At 46.8% G+C, this 13,260-nt stretch overlaps 1 protein-coding gene across 2 annotated transcripts in view; it reads right to left on the bottom strand.

The window, feature by feature from the left end:
- The window catches only part of RHBDF2 (rhomboid 5 homolog 2), a 149,097-nt gene that overhangs the window by 83,841 nt on the left and 51,996 nt on the right, over positions 1–13,260 (bottom strand). For both annotated transcript variants that reach the window (XM_030208194.1, XM_030208193.1), the window contains exon 2: positions 7,940–8,170. The gene's annotated coding sequence lies outside the window, so the exon portion shown is untranslated. The remainder of the gene's footprint in view (positions 1–7,939; positions 8,171–13,260) is intronic.

Here is a 13,260-nt window from a genome sequence, read left to right as displayed (position 1 = left end):
GGTTAAGTGACTTGCCCAGAGTCACAAGGAGCTGCCTGTGCCTGAAGTGGGAATCGAACTCAAGGTACAACAAAGCATACAAATGAAAATAAATAAATAAATTGAAGTCATATTCAAACTACAGCCAGAGGCCATATTTGTGTATGTATTAGATTTATTTACCGCCTTTTTGAAGGAATTCACTCAAGGTGCTGTACAGCAAGAATAAGTCAAACATAAATCCACCTTAATGTCTACAGCATGCAGAAGTACTTTACCTACTGTGGCTGTGTCTAGCACATTCTTCTGTTCTCCTTGCCCACTGTAAACCAACTTCTCACCTTTGTGGACCCTTCCCCCAAATTGAGAGCACGGGGGGAAAATTGTGCATCTTTAGTAAAGAGTACTGGAAAGACGCACGTTTGGGTTGTATTCATTTCTACTTTAGCTTAACACTCATCTGGCAGTTCTTTCCATAAACCTCTGAACTTTATGAAATGCTAAACAAACATTTTAACAGTCTCTCTTTATAACATTAATTACAGAATACAACCAGCAGCTGATCAGCCAAACTGCGGAGGCAATCAGCGGACTTTTTCTTATACACCCCTCTGAAGGTGAAATGGTGATTTGGGGAGCTTTTCTCAGTTACTTAAAGAACTACCCCTGATATCTCACCTTGCATCCAAACCAAAGTTTCAGCGTGCTTGTCTGACATTGCTGCCTGGATGTCTCAACGCCACCTGAAATTAAATATGACCAAAACCGAGCTTCTCATTTTCCCCCCCAAACCCACCTCCCCGCTCCCCCCGTTTTCTATTTCTGTTGATGGCTCTCTCATTCTCCCTGTCTCCTCAGCTCGAAACCTTGGGGTCATCTTTGACTCTTCTCTCTCCTTCTCTGCTCATATCCAGCAGACTGCCAAGACCTGTCGTTTCTTTCTTTACAACATCCGTAAAATCCGCCCCTTTCTTTCCGAGCACTCTACCAAAACCCTCATCCACACCCTTGTCACCTCTCGTTTAGACTACTGCAATCTGCTTCTTGCTGGCCTCCCACTTAGTCACCTCTCCCCTCTCCAGTCGGTTCAAAACTCTGCTGCCCGTCTCATCTTCCGCCAGGGTCGCTTTACTCATACTACCCCTCTCCTCAAGACCCTTCACTGGCTCCCTATCCGTTTTCGCATCCTGTTCAAACTTCTTCTACTAACCTATAAATGTATTCACTCTGCTGCTCCCCAGTATCTCTCCACACTCGTCCTTCCCTACACCCCTTCCCGTGCACTCCGCTCCATGGATAAATCCTTCTTATCTGTTCCCTTCTCCACTACTGCCAACTCCAGACTTCGCGCCTTCTATCTCGCTGCACCCTACGCCTGGAATAAACTTCCTGAGCCCCTACGTCTTGCCCCATCCTTGGCCACCTTTAAATCTAGACTGAAAACCCACCTCTTTAACATTGCTTTTGACTCGTAACCACTTGTAACCACTCGCCTCCACCTACCCTCCTCTCTTCCTTCCCGTTCACATTAATTTGATTTGATTTGCTTACTTTATTTATTTTTTGTCTATTAGATTGTAAGCTCTTTGAGCAGGGACTGTCTTTCTTCTATGTTTGTACAGCGCTGCGTATGCCTTGTAGCGCTATAGAAATGCTAAATAGTAATAGTAGTAAATAGTAACTATGGCCAGGGACCTGGAACACTTCCTATTTGTCTTGTCCAAGTCTCGACTAGGAGAAGGGACCCTCCTGTATACATCTCAACAGTGCTGCATATCTCTCTAATACAGTATAAATGTCAAGCATTAATAACTAGGAATCCAAATGTGAAAAATTTTGTGCTATGATCAGCAGCTACACCCCTGAATAAAATCTCATAAATTCATAGTAGCCCGATTAGACAAGCCTGCTGATCTTAAACTGGAGGAGCTTCGGATTCAAGCAAGGCAGAGCAATGGCGTTCATAGCCTGGATGGCACCCGGGGCGGATCGCCGATGTGCCCCCCCCCCCCGCTAAATGACACCCCCCCTGGGTGCACGCCTCGGGGGGGGGGGGGGGGGAGGGGTGCCGCGGTGCGCGCCTGCTCCGAGTTCACTAACTTCGCTGCAGCTCCCTCTGCCCCAGAACAGGCAGTAACCTGTTCCGGGGCAGAGGGAGCTGCAGCGAACGAGCGAAGTTAGCGAACTCGGAGCAGGCGTGCGCCACAGCACCCCCCAGCGGTGTGCACCTGGGGCAGACCGCCCCCACCCCCTTTGGTATGCCACTGAGGCAGAGGAATCTGTTTCAAGCAATTCTAAACCCTGAGCACCAGGGTAGGATTGGTGGATAAGCAAATTATGCAGGGGCCTAGAGCTCAGAGGCACTAATTAAATGGCTCCCAAAGCAAATTCTTGCCTAAATTAAAAAATGGCCTGAAGAAAGAAAAAACACTGTCAAGAGTCCCAATTCTAACTGCATTCGTCCCATTCTGGTTTCTCCCGGTTTGATTCTGCATGTGCGATGCTTTGAATTATATGAAAGCACTGACAGTTTAGGTGATAATCTGCTTGGGCTTCACTTTTGTGCTGCAATGTTTTCTCTTGCTCACCAGCAGGTGGTATTAGAATTCTTACAAATTAGCTGCACCATATCCAAGCTCAGAGCATGAATATTCACTGTCCGATTTCCTACTATTGCTGCAGTTTGGTTCTGAATCTACAAAGCTTCTCTTTGAAAGCGGAGGAGAGGATAGGGTACAAAAAAAACAAACAAACAAAAAAACGCTGGCCTCAAGCCTGTCAGCATTCAAGGACACCTTAAAAACAGCCCTTACACCTGAAACATATGGATTTATTCTGATAGCGAGTGGGAGAGAAGTGCTTAAAAGGGAAGTGTTTAAAAAGGGGTTGGACGGTTTCCTAAAGGACAAGTCCATAAACCGCTACTAAACGGACTTGGAAAAATCCAAAATTCCAGGAATAACATGTATAGAATGTTTGTACGTTTGGGAAGCTTGCCAGGTGCCCTTGGCCTGGATTGGCCGCTGTCGTGGACAAGATGCTGGGCTCGATGGACCCTTGGTCTTTTCCCAGTATGGCATTACTTATGTACTTATGCTCCGAGTGGGAGAGATGTGCTCCGTGACCTGTGTATGTGGGTGAGGAATCAGGTTCATTTCAGTCACTCTGCCCTGACTCATTCTTTTAACACACCCTCCTTTGCTTACTCTGTCCTGCAAAACAGATATCAGAACGTGCCCTCCCCCAACACAAGCACTGCAATCAGATATTGCAGAAGTCACCAGAAGAAAACGGAAAAAAAAAAACATTAAAAAGGCAGCACAGTTTTTCCTGTGTTTCAATGTGGTCATTTCCTTTCTGTTTGGATTTCAAGTCCTTAAGCTATGAACAGTGTCCATTGTTTTCCAAGCTAAGCTCCCCCACACCACCAGGGTTTAAATGACCTGGGGGGGGGGGGGGGGGGGGAGGAGAATCTCAGTCTCAACTTAAAGGCATTTATCTACTTTATATACCACATAGCATATGCATGCTATAAAAGTGGGTTACAATACAAACTCACATTAATAAAACAATTTACAATTTAAAAAATGATGCTAAGATATCTAACCCTAGACTGGCTCAAGTCAACTATAACTATACCTAAAGAGACAGGTTTCCAAGGCTTTCCAACAAGATTGAGAATGCCATGAAAATCTGTTGGCAAGACGTTCTTCTACTACTACTACTACTTAACATTTCTAAAGCGCTACTAGGGTTACGCAGCGCTGTACAATTTAACATGGAAGGACAGTCCCTGCTCGAAGAGCTTACAATCTAAAAGACAAATGTACAGTTTAATCTGAAAGGTCAGACAGATTGGGGCAATCTATATGTTCGAAAGGTTAGGTTCCAAATGCAGCATTGAAGAGGTGAGCTTTAAGCAAGGATTTGAAGATGGGTAGGGAGGGGGCTTGGCGTAGGGATTCAGGAAGATTGCTCCAAGCATAGGGTGAGGCAAGGCAAAATGAGCGGAGCCTGGAGTTGGCAATTGTGGAGAAGGGTACTGAGAGGAGGGATTTGTCGTGTGAGCGGAGGTTACGGGCGGGAACGTAGGGGGAGATGAGGGTGGAGAGGTAGTGAGGAGCAGCAGACCGGGTGCACTTGTAAGTAAGGAGGAGAAGCTTGAATTGGATGCGGTATCTGATCGGAAGCCAGTGAAGTGACTTGAGGAGAGGGGTGATATGAGTACATCGGTTCTGGCGGAATATAAGACGTGCGGCACAGTTCTGAATGGATTGAAGGGGGGATAGATGGCTGAGTGGGAGGCCAGTGAGGAGCAAGTTGCAGTAGTCGAGGCGAGAGGTAATGAGAGCGTGGACGAAAGTTCGGGTGGTGTGCTCAGTGAGGAAAAGGCGAATTTTGTTGATGTTGAAAAGGAAGAAGCGACAGGTTTTGGCAGTCTGCTGGATATGCACAGAGAAGGAGAGGGAGGAGTCGAAGATGACCCCGAGGTTGCGGGCAGATGAGACGGGGAGGATAAGGGTGCCATCAACTGAGAAGGAAGGCCTCGCACAGCAAAATGCTCTATTACTAGCCGATGCCAAATTAACAGCTCCACAATAGTAACCGGAGCAAAAGCTGCTGAGAACAATGCAAGGTTTGTGAAGGAACATATTCTCCAATTTGCTGGAAAGATAACAGATAACAGAAATCCCAAGTAGAAAGCCTTGTGAACCAAGCACAATAGTAGGGGAGGAGTGGCCTAGTGGTAAGAGCACCAGTCTTGACATCTAGAGGTGGCTGGTTCAAATCCCACTGCTGTTCCTTGTGATCTTCGGCAAGTCACTCCATTACCTCAGGTACAGACCCTTCAGGGACAGGTAAATACCCAGTGTACCTGAATGTAACGCACCTTGAGCTACTGCTGAAAAGGTGTGAGCAAACTCTAAATAAATAAATATCTGTTTGCAGCATTTGTTTTGATTGAAATGAGATTGAAGGGGGGCAGACTCAAAAAAGATGTCGGGAAGTATTTTTTCACGGAGAGGGTGGTGGATGCTTGGAATGCCCTCCAGCGGGAGGTGGTGGAGATGAAAACGGTAACGGAATTCAAACATGCGTGGGATATGCATAAAGGAATCCTGTGCAGTAGGAATGGATCCTCAGAAGCTTAGCCGAAATTGGGTGGCAGAGCAGGTGGGGGGAAGAGGGGTTGGTGGTTGGGAGGCAAGGATAGTGCTGGGCAGACTTATATGGTCTGTGCCAGAGCTGGTGATGGGAGGCGGGACTGGTGGTTGGGAGGCGGGAAATACTGCTGGGCAGACTTGTACGGTCTGTGCCCTGAAAAAGGCAGGTACAAATCAAGGTAAGGTATACACATATGAGTTTATCTTGTTGGGCAGACTGGATGGACCATGCAGGTCTTTTTCTGCCCTCATCTACTATGTTACTATATGTTTTGTCTATTTCTTGAACCTTCTTCATCGTAAATGAAAATTATACGCTCTGAAGAGACTTCTGGCCCTTTTTTTAGCTTCTTCATTTTTTCTTCTCTCGATAGTTTTCAGATCCTGATTTCTGATAATAGCTCATGCCGATACTGTAGGATTGCAGATCAAACGGAAAAGTGAAGGATAAGGGATCACTACAGACGGAGAAGAGTAATCAGAAGAGTAGTGTAGTTAATAGGACACATCCAAAAAGACATGAGGGAGACAAATGTCATATATAAAGTTTATTCATACCGATATTTTATAAATTAACCCTGTATATGACAGCATTTGTCTCCCTCATATCTTTGGATACTGTAGGACTACCTTTTTGGCACAACTTAATATTTTGGGCCCCAAAAAATGGCCTAGTGGTTAGGGTGGTCGACTTTGGTCCTGGGGAACTGAGGAACTGAGTTCCATTCCCACTTCAGGCACAGGCAGCTCCTTGTGACTCTGGGCAAGTCACTTAACCCTCCATTGCCCCATGTAAGCCGCATTGAGCCTGCCATGAGTGGGAAAGCGCAGGGTACAAATGTAACAAAAATAAAATAAAATAAATAAATAGTTTGTGGACTAAATTAAAAGGAGTACAAGTCAAACTCTTCAAGACCACTACTGATAACTAATTTTTTTTTCCCTCAAAACTAACCACATCACAAAATATTTCACGCCAAAATTCAAAAAAAGAATTGAGCCTTGATGGTCAATGAAGTAATGACTTGACATGTTGCAAAGACATTGGTGACAGGTCAAGTAATAAAATAATTAAATACAAACTACCCTGACGTGTTAAAAGATGGATACGGTACAACAGCCTTGATTTCAAGAATGTTAAAGGCAAATGGATAAAAACATGCAGCAAATCGAAAACTCTTCTACTCTTGTAAGAAACTGCATGGACTACCTGGATTTAAATATGATTATTTCATTTGTCATTGCAGGATTAGCAGTCCTTCGCAAGAAAACTTTTCATTGACTCTCCTATTCAGAAACCATATCGTCAACTATCCAGATGTGCCGTCACTCTGTTCCCTCAAAAAAGTTGTATAATATGTTCCATCTTTGCTTACACCCTATGCTGTCTATTAAAATATTTTATTGTGTATTGTGTTGACGTAAGTAGTATACTATGCAATACTTTGTATTGTTTGAATATTTTACTACTGTGATCGTGTATTTCCTTATGTTTGACTTATTCTTGCTGTATACCGCCTTGAGTAAATTCCTTCAAAAAGGTGGTAAATCAAGTTTTGTTTACTATGTTGCTGGTCCTTTATTTGTCAGCTGGGCCCAGGAATCTTGTCCCCCTGCTCTCCCCTCAGCAGGCCTACGCTGTGAGTATCCTGAAACAAGGTGGGAGACTTTTTACTCAAGCTCTTTTTCATTCGCTGCTCTTTTATTTCTTTTTCTAGTTTAAAAACAAAACAAAACAAAAAAACGGACAGAAACAGCTGCTGACAAACGATCCAACATGATAATCCCTTTTGGTACTAAAGTTCTCATAGTCAACTCTTAAGACACCCTATTTCACCTTGGCCCTTGGGTATGAGGTTCACTGGGAGCTGTTCCATGAGTAGTGGAAGCTGGAGGGTTATTCTATCCCCAACCTCCGCCAGCTGAAGCCTTCTCCAGCACCAGTCTCCGGCGCTGCGTTGCCTGCCTTGCTCTCTCTTCCTCCTCACGTCCTGAACACTCTTTTAAGTGAAACTAAGCATTCTCAATTTCACTAAAAGGAACATGCAGGATGTGAGGAGGAGGAGAGAGCAAGGCAGGAAACCGGCGCTGGACAAGGATTCAACTGGCAGGGGTTGGGGACCCCCGCCAGCAAAACCAGGGGCCCAGGCCCCCGTGGCCCCACCTAGCTATGCCACTGGGGAAACATCCCATCCAATTGCACCCTTAAAAGCAGGAGAGTCCATAGACTGGCAGGCATTCCAATGCCCTGTGTCTTTTAGGGAGTAGAGCCGGTCAGCACAGACCACTTGCTAGGGCTGGACTGCCTGCCACTACACCAAGTACCACTGCGCCTTGGCTGACTGACCCACCCGGAGATGCTGTCTCACTCCTGGAGGAGAGGGAGGAGGAAGCAGAAGAGCTGATAAAGATGTCCACAGATAGGGAATGGGAGCATGAAAAGAGACAGAGGTGGAGAGGAAGCCGAGGGTGGAGGTGTAATTAAACAAGAAAAAGAGTGAAATATCAAGGATAAGGGAAGGAGCAGAGGTATGAGGGCTGGAAAGGAGAGCGCTAACCCCTCTCTACCCTCCTTCACTCCTATTTCTGCTGCCTCCAAGAAAAGGATAAGGCGATGATCATTTAATTTCCCTTTAATTGGGGTGCTTTATGTTGCTGCAGAATTATGAGAGACTCTGTAGAGACAGAAACCCAGAGAGAGAAAATTAGATTGCATAGCGAGGGCTGATGTCACCAGTGTGAACTTCTTCATGATGCAACTGCAGGCAAGGGGGAATTAAAACTACTCCATTTACCTTCAGTCAAAGCTCCTGCATTCATTCAGTCTTTCAGAGCCTCTTGCCCAGGAAAGAGTTTGTGGATTCTTGCCCCGGCAGCCAGGAGTTTCCCTCGGAACCTGCCTTTGGCTGCGGAGCTTCTGTGGTCTCCTCCTCTTCTCCCGAAACCCTGTCTGAACTGTTTTCAAAACATGTTGTGACTTCTCCTGCCCGCAGAGCTCTCATCAGTGTAAGCAGAGTGATTCAGACCTGAAAGGGGGGGGGGGGGGGGGGGGGGAGATAGATCATTCTTGGTCAATTTGGTATGACATATGACACAACTTCAAAACAGTAGCAACTGAATAGCCCTGGTTATTACAAACCCTCCCCTCTCCCCACCCCCAGTTACACGAAACTGAACTCAATTTAGTGGGGACTGTACAAAATTACAAGATACCACATCATCAGTGTATTTTGGCTGTGCGGTTCAAAGAAGCATAACTCTATTAGTCCAAAACCACATAATACCACCAAGGCCGCAGTTTTTAACAGGAATTGCCCAGATAAGATCAACACGGGTGGAGAAACTCCCTTCCTCTCAGCTGATGAAACAAGGCAGACATTTTCAGAACGCACTCTTTTAGCTGTGGCTGGAAGGGCAGGGAAAAGTACATGGTGGGGGTGGGGATTTTCATTTTGAACTTCCAACACACATCCCCAGTAGACTCTAACCTAGAGTGCAATAGCACCCCTGGACCTACAAGCGACCCAGATGCTAATTTAATAGTGACAGGGCAATGGGCATCTCTCTCTCTACTGCTCCTGATGGGACCCGAGTGATCGCGTCCCGACAGGAGCAGGAGAGAGAAAACTCCGGAACTAGGTCCCCCTTGGAGGCTGGGGAGGACCCAGAGGAGCAGACACAGCAGGCTCACAGGGAGGACCCAGAGGAGCAGACAGCAGGCTGGTGGGGGTCCCCCTGGGCCTCGCCACCAGAAGAGTCTTCCTCCAGCGCTGCTCTTCTTCACTCTGTCGCATTGCCTGCCAAGCGGCTGCTTTTCCCCTCAGGCCGTGCATGCTTGGTTTTGAAACTGAGCATGCGCGACGTGAGAGAAAAGCAGCCGCAGGGGCAGGCCATGCAGCAGAGTGAAGAAGAGCAGCGTAGGAGGAAGACTCTTCTGCTGGCGGAGCCTTGGGATACCCGCCAGACAAGGTATTTACAGTTTGGTGGATGGAGCGGGGGCAGCCCTGCTCCGGGACCGGCTCAGTTTCTCAGCAGCCCTGAATAGGGAGCCGGTTTTTTTCCCCTCTGTCAATATACTATAACAACGCACCCTAATGACTCCCCCCAATATATCCACATCTGCAGGGGTCACCTGATCCTTTAGAGCAAATCCTTCAAAGCTGTGAGGTGTTCAAGGCGTTTTCATAAAGACAGGATTGGAGATTTGTTTTGCATCAAACAGTATACAACCCTTAGATTATTATTAATCTGGTCAATACTCAAAGCCATTTAGCCAGCCGCTGACTGGTCAAATGGCTTGGTCGGGGCTAGCTGCTAATTTTCAGTGGCACTTAACCAGCTAAGTGCCACTGAAATTCACAGTTAGCGACAATCTCAAATGTTGAGGGCAATCTGGGGCGGAGTCAGCAGTTGGCCACTTAAGTGCAGATATTCAGCCCTTAAACAACCAGGTAGTGTCCAATGTTCCCAACAGGGGTGTAGCCAGAAAACAGATTTTGGGTGGGCCTAGGCAAGAATTGGGTGGGCACCAAGTGTTCTCCCTCCCCCCCCCCCCCCAAAATGATCTCAGCTGGTGGGAAATGCTTCTTTCCTCCTTGGCAGCAGGCATGCACAGGTGCCGGTGTCATGGAGAGTAGCGTTTTCGTTACCATCAGGGGAAAATCTTCAGCTGGTGGAGTTTGGGATTCCCACCAGTTACCACTAAACATGTGCTACTGTTGGGTGGGCCTGAGCCATAAATGGGTGGGCCCTGGCCCACCTGTGGCTACGCCACTGGTTCCCAATCTGTTCCCATATGGCTTATTAAGGGAACATTGGACACTAAAGGGTTAAGTGAATACAAGTCTGTCCTATTTTTATGCATTACCCCATGGCCGCTTTAAGTGCTGAAGATTTGCATAGACCAGTGGGGTTCCTAGAAGTAGGGTTGTCTTGACTAGACTAAGGGGCCCTTTTAGAACTAGAGGACATGAAATGAGATTGACGGGGGGCAGACTCAAGAAAAATGTCAGGAAGTATTTTTTCACAGAGAGAGTGGTGGATACTTGGAATGCCCTCCCACGGGAGGTGGTGGAGATGAAAACGGTAACGGAATTCAAACATGCATGGGATAAACATATAGGAATCCTGTTCAGAAGGAATGGATCCTCAGAAGCTTAGCCGAGATTGGGTGGCAGAGCTGGTGGGAGAGGCGGGGCTAGTGCTGGGCAGACTTCTATGGTCTGCACCCTGAAAATGGCAGACACAAATCAAGGTCAGGTATACACATAAAGTAGCACTTATGAATTTATCTTGTTGGGCAGACTGGATGGACCGTGCAGGTCTTTCTCTGCAGTCATCTACTATGCTACCAAATGTCAGTAAAGGTCAGCCTGCGGTGGTGTCAGTGCACGGGATTACCGCACACCAAGGACACCTTCTACCACAGCGGGAAAAAGGGTTGTTTTTCAAAAGAGCCAGTAAATGGTCATGCGGCACTTAGAAAACAGACGAGTGGCCATTTCCTGCCAGAGCCCTTACCGCCTCCTATGGCTAATGGGCACGGAACTTTCACATAACAAATAAAAGAAGCAACGTGAAATCAGAGATCAAGTGTTTATCTCAGTAGGATTTAGCACAGTAGATTCTTCATATTTGAATTTAAATCGTTATCCGGCCAAATATGAAACGAATACGAATATTCAGTACAGCCCCAATTACTACACCTTCGGTATAGATTTTACCTCACCTATAAGCTACTGCAAGACTTATCAGAGGCTACATAATTTAGTAGCACTTATCTGTCTCTATTTCTAAATTTTTTCCTTTATGTGAAATCCATTCTGCTGACAGGAATTTTAAGTCCCTGCTGCTGCTTTGTTCTTGCCAACTTTTTGTTCCCAACTGCCGAGATGCTAGCCAGCACATTTCAAGTGAAAGGGGAAAACAAGCCAGTCCAGGGGACCCGGCAGCAAATGTTACTACTGCAACGCAGGAGACCTGCGTTCTGTTCTTGGCTTGGGCTCCAGCAGAGGTGAATCAGGGTGAGAATAATCTGGCTGCCCTGGACCTGGCTTTATGGGAGGCTTGCAGGATAACCAGGAGCACTGAAGAATAACCCTGTCTCCTCTCAGGAGGCTATAAGGGATTCTGGCACCTGTGCTGGCAGTCACCTTGCAGACCCCATGTGCCAACAACTGGAAGAATTATTGTAGAATAAGGTTCCTTGAAGGGAAGGGAAAGGGACTTCATATGCCACCTCTCTGTGGTTTTTGCAGCTACATTCAAAGCGGTTTACATATAACATAGGCAACCGAGACCCCTCGGGCCTAAAAGTTCTCGGATAACTATCATACAATGACGACAAGACACATAGTATTTCTTAACATGGCACAACTCGGCCGCAGCTTTATTTATATACAAAAACATCTTAAACCCTGGGTATACCCAAGCCGATCCAGCCTCTGGCTCATTATCCAACCCAGTCCGCCGTCATAGCAAGACTGACTGATCGTAACCAGAGCTCCCCGCCGTACAGCAAGGGAGCTCAACCGTAAGCGCAGCTACCCCAGCTGCCTAGCTTACACCATCAGGCTTGGGTACCCCGCCAAAGCTGCGACAATAATGTACAGGTACAATCAACATAAAAAACGGGGAGGGAGGGGGGGCGGGTGCAGTCTGGTGCCCGGATGCCTGAAGAGGTCGTCCGGGCTCCGCTCGGGGGTTTTAAACTCCTCCCTTACCAGCGGGGTGCCCTTCTGCGGCGGGAACCTGTCAGCCCCCCCTCCCAGTCGCACCCCGCTAGCCACGACGCGCATGCCGGTCGGGGCACGGTGCCATTTTATATGTGGCTCCGTGCACCCGCGGGCACTGCGCCTATCTTGTATATACAGGTACTTATTTGTACCCGGGGCAATGGAGGGTTAAATGATTTGCCCAGTCATAAGGAGCTGCAGTGGGAGTTGAACTCAGTTCCCCCTGAATCAAAGTCTGCTGCACTAACCACTAGGCTACCCCTCCACTCCCATACTGATATTGATACTGCTTTAGGTAGATTCTCTCACTGGTATATGCAGACACGATGTGTTTCTTTTCCTATACATGGCAGGTAGGATCAGGAGCTTACTTTTTTGGTCAGCAGTCAGAGGGGAAGGGAAGGTGTGTTTGTACAGTGAAAGCAGGGTCAGTATCTTGGGGGATACAAGCAGGGCAATTGCCCTGGGCTCCCATGATACAGGGGGGGGGGGGGGGCACCTAAACCTGCATGAAGCCGAAGGAGATACAGCCTGTTGGTGGACATTAGGGCTCCCTCCCAAATTTCTGTCCTGGGTTTCAACATGTTTAACACAGGTTGTGAATGAAAAAAGTCACACATTAGATATCTCAGCATTCTCAGACCAGGCTTGCTAGGGACTCTTCACTTTGGATGTAATATACCTACCATGGGCATAAAAGCAGGGAATATCTAACCCAGTATTCAGGAATTTCATCATGCAGGCTACAACTCTCAAAGGCTAATCTGTCTGCCCCTCATTTTGTGGGCTGACTTAAGATGGCCATGGAGAGGATAGGGCAGCCTCCAAGAAACCAATCCACTTAGGTTTTCAGACCTTCCTAACGAATATGGCATGATCAACTATACGCAAACCTGATTAAGAAGATCCTGACAACCTGAGTAGATAACTGTCCGTAAAGTTGCGAGATTGAATATCCAAGATCTTGGGATGCTCAGATCACTATGGCTGTAAAATTTGCAGGCTGTAGTGATGGCAAAGCCCCCCCGACCAAGCACCAGGGGTGCAGGCAAGACCAGGCCACAGAGACAAGGGACTGAGGGCTGACCTATGCATTGCACTGTTATATTTTAAATCGCCATCATTTTAATGGGACCTTTAAAAAAATTAATAATTGTATACACAAAGTAGCACATATGAGTTTAAATTGTTGGGCAGACTAGATGGACCGTGCAGGTCTTTTTCTGCTGTCATCTACTATGTTACTTTGTCTATTGCTTGTGTTTGATTTAGTCTTATTGTATACTGCCTTGAGTGAATTCCTTCAAAAAGGTGGTAAATAAATCCTAATAAAAAATAAGGTATTCATTATGCAGTTTGTACTGTGTTAAGATGTAAACCAA

This window comes from Microcaecilia unicolor, chromosome 6 (genome assembly GCF_901765095.1).
Source record: "Microcaecilia unicolor chromosome 6, aMicUni1.1, whole genome shotgun sequence".
NCBI lineage: Eukaryota > Metazoa > Chordata > Amphibia > Gymnophiona > Siphonopidae > Microcaecilia > Microcaecilia unicolor.
Note: the sequence above shows the minus strand (reverse complement) of the source record. Positions and strands in the feature narration are given on the sequence as shown.